Source organism: Branchiostoma floridae, chromosome 19, assembly GCF_000003815.2.
Source record: "Branchiostoma floridae strain S238N-H82 chromosome 19, Bfl_VNyyK, whole genome shotgun sequence".
Classification (NCBI taxonomy): domain Eukaryota; kingdom Metazoa; phylum Chordata; class Leptocardii; order Amphioxiformes; family Branchiostomatidae; genus Branchiostoma; species Branchiostoma floridae.
The window spans coordinates 5,343,765-5,348,125 of record NC_049997.1 but is presented as its reverse complement, the minus strand read 5'-3'; positions in this window follow the sequence as shown (position 1 = coordinate 5,348,125).

The window sequence follows — 4,361 nt, the reverse complement described above, 5'->3', positions numbered from 1 at the left end:
AGTCATTTCCTTGGTTTTTGAATATTTTAAAGTAATTCTACAGTAACTTGGATTTGACTATATTTACCCTCTCTAGGATTGTGTACCAAGGTAATTAGTTTCTAGACAAACAAGGCTTTAGCATTTTAATGCTCAGCTTCAAGATGTGCACTTCTGTATAGGATGGCTTGGGGATCGACGAGAAACTAGAGAATTCTAGCAATCCATGGTCGGCGACGTTTGACAAGAAAAACAGATCGGGCGTCATTTATCCCACCCCACCTGCATCACCATTTGCATCAAAGTCTGGTACTACATGGACGGCAGTCTACGAGGACAACAGCTCAGATGCTGTCGTTTTGACAGCGCTTGCGTTGACGCCAGGATGGAAGTCAACTAAACCGTACACAAATGCCATAGTGAAGGACGACACCTCCCAAGTAACACCTACAATTCTATCAACTACCGGTAAGGCCACATCAAGTAAATTTCTTGAAACTTGAGCTTTGCACTTGTTTTTGACGCCAGGATTGGACAGAACTGACAGCAAGGTGAGTTTCATACATTTTAGTTACGTTGTGTACAACGTTAAAAAGGTTAGATAAAAATTAACCAGTGTTGGTAGCTAGCAAATGCACCTGCTCAGCTGAATGAAGTGGGCAGAACTGTCAGAAATGTGAGTTCTTATTGCACGGTTCGAGGCCAAGGTATCAAATGTATTTGATGGGGGAATTTTGTCTGCCTTCTGCAAAATGTCCTTTATTCATGAGTCCTTCTTTTCTCTTCAACTTTAGAGCTGGAGGAAGAAAACATCTCGACTATTTCCTACTCGACGTCTTTACTGAAGCTTGTTTTCCCTTCAATAGTGGGGTCAACTAAGGCAATTACAGACGCAAGTTCACATCCCGGAATCCGACCAACGACAGTCATGTCTCTGTCAACAGCAGGTAAGACCACACTTCAATTAAATGCTTCTAGGAGTAAATTTCTCATCATCTTTAATCTTGGTTAAGTGTCCAACATTGGGCTGCTGTAGATAACTTTCATTTAACCACAGTCAATTTATTTCTATCTGTTGTTATACAGACATGAATGAGTGCACCAGGAAACCATGCCAACATGGGCGCTGTGTGAACCAAGATGGTGGCTACAAATGTACCTGCTCCCCTGGATGGACTGGACAGAACTGTCAGCAAGGTTAGTTATTTGTCTACACTCTTTGTTACTATATACTTTTAGAATTTAGAATATCATATACTGTCCCTAAGTTGATCCTACAGTTGATGCCACTGTTATTTACTACACAGGTATTGACGAGTGTGCAATCAAGAACCCATGCCAACATGGACACTGTGTGTACAAAGATGGCGGCTACAAATGTATCTGCTCACATGGATGGACTGGACTGAACTGTAACAGAGGTGAGTTGACTTCTTTTGTGACAAGTCCCCATAATGCATTAAAAATAATGAACGTTGGAGGAAACAACAAGCTTAGAAAATTACATGTCTGTGTAGCTACCATTTACGTCGCATTGCATGAATTATAGAAATTCACGGTGGTCAAATACGGGCTCAAAACCTCCCATGTCTAGCCGAATTCGAACCTTCTTCCATGATGTTCCATCTGACGTAATTCGAACCGAACCCGTGTTCTATTTAGGTCATCTGCGGTCATTGCAGGTAAAACCGTGCTTTCTGGCATTTTCCCCCCAACTAACTTGAATCAGGCGAAAAATATAGTTTTTAACCAATATAAACAATTTTCTGGACAGTACATCTATGCTTTCACTTTGTTTGGGACCTGTAATATGTAACGAAGGTACTGGCGTTTTTGTTGGTGACCTTGAATATCATAAGTGTTGTTTACACCGGTATCAATTACACCCTCCCGCTCTCCGTGCGGCATGACATGCGTGTAAACATCGTTTAAGATCTCCACCAAGAAGAGTCCAACATAACTCATTGATGGCTCAAAATGACCCCAACGGTTTTCCCGAGATTTCTGTTTTTGGGATTTTTAAAAAATGCCTTAGATTTTGAATTATTGGTAATTAAGTGCGAAAAATGCCATTTTTACGCATATTTTTGACTGTAACTTTACTTAAAATTAAAAATTAAAAAATCCCAAAAACACAAAGTTTTATTTGCCTCTCAGATGACGAAAAATATAAAAATCGAGAATTTGCCATGGCACTTGCGGCCCATCTTATCAAGAGTATGGTCGAATTGAAGGCCTTCCTTGAAACAGAAAATAATCGTCTTTGGAAGCAAAATCGAAACAAAACAACCATCTCAATTCAAACGGGAAGATTAAAACTATCTAAAATTGCAAATTTAATCTTATTTTGAATACATTTTCCTTGTCATAACATCTTGTTTATTTTGAAATATTTTACGGTTAGCAAAAAGTAGGCCTCTTGTAACCCGATACTCTGTCGAACTCGCATAGCAACGGGAAAGAATACCCTAGCAACCGACCGCCGTGATTCCTGTTTCTATCTTTTTCACTTTCTCTCTTTCTTGATAAAGGTTTTTATCAAGGAATTATGATATATTTGTTTTATCAGACATCAATGAGTGTACCAGGAACCCGTGCCAACATGGACACTGTGTGGACACAGATGGAGGCTACACATGTACCTGCTCATCTGGATGGAATGGACAGAACTGTCAGCAAGGTGACTTTTTCTTTAGCCACCATTCATTTTGTGCACATTTTTTTATCTATTTCTACCCATTTTCCCTTCCTTCTTCATGCTTTATATCTGTCTCTTGAAACAGGTTTTATTGTATGATATTATATGAATCATAATAAACTTTTATTAGACATCAACGAGTGCATCAGGAGCCCATGTAAACATGGACGCTGTTTGAACGAATATGGCAGCTACAAATGTTACTGCTTACGTGGATGGACTGGAAAGTACTGTCAGCAAGGTGAGTTCTCTTTTCTGTAGCCACCATTCACTATGTGCACAAATATTTTTTTTTTATTTCAATCCATTTTCCCTTCCTTCTCCATGCTTTCTATCTGTCTCTTTAAATAGCTTTTATCAATGGATCATAATAATATATTTTATCAGACATCAACGAGTGCATCAGGAACCCATGCCAACACGGACACTGTGTGAACCAAGATGGCGGCTACAAATGTATCTGCTCACCTGGATGGACTGGAAAGAACTGTCAGCAAGGTGAGTTACTTTCTAAGATTCATCTAGTTTTCATCTAGGAGGAGACTAACTAAATTTTTTTTTTATTTCTGATTCAATCCACCTGTTTTTTATTCTCAAAAGCTACTGTAAGTTTTATATTTTGTAGACATAGCTTGAACCAACTCTTATGCCATTTTCTGGAGGAGAAGAGTTATTCTTATTTGTATCTGTCTTATCTTTCTGTCTTTCGTTTGAAATATCTTCATTACAATCAATTTGATTATCAAGTTAGACTGCTGCTAGTGAGTTTCCAAATTGTCAGTGAGAATTTTTCAGGACAGGACATAACTGTAGCCAAGGTGAGTTGTTTTTTGGTTGATGTAATGAATAAAGCCACGTGTTGTCGGTGTGTTTTAATCAGTTCTGAGCTCGAACATCTGTTTATTTGTTTTCAAACAGACATCAATGAGTGTACCAGGAACCCGTGCCTACATGGAAGCTGTGTGGACACAGATGGAGGCTACACATGTACCTGCTCACCTGGATGGACTGGGCAGAACTGTCAGCAAAGTAAGTTGCTTAGTCTTCTTCTGTGATGGATACATACCTCTTGCATACCTTTTAAAAAAGATCAACCTTGATGGGAATAGACTCAGTCAATATTCGCTTTGAAGAAGTCAATACTTCTAATATAATTGACTTTTGGAGACCTAGAAATCAGTTTCTTAACACACTGTTTTAAGAAGCTTGACAGCCTACTTCAAGCAGAAGCTAATTCAGCAAATATGAGCAGAAAGAATACTGCAACAACTGCTACGTATAACAAGTTCGTGACAGCAAACTCTAACTGCATGCAACCCTCTAGTTGTGTTCAATTCACATTCATTTTAAGGTGGTTGGGCAAAACCAATATTGCTTATCGAGGTCCTAAAACCTAAACAAAAGATCATGCATACACGAATAAGAAGGACTAGATAACAAAAGGGTAACAATGGTCACTTGAAAAGAAAAAAAGAATGAATAACGGAGAAACACGCTGCTGATGAACAAAGGCTAATCAAATAAGGCGACCCGTCTGCAGAATTAAGAAAAAATAATGGCAAACTAGAGTTCCAAGACGCCATGCCTTTACGCAATGGTTTTAATCTTTACGACTGATATATGATGTTTCTCACTCATTATGCAAATCATCATAATGATCTCGCTTACTTGCATAAATTATATT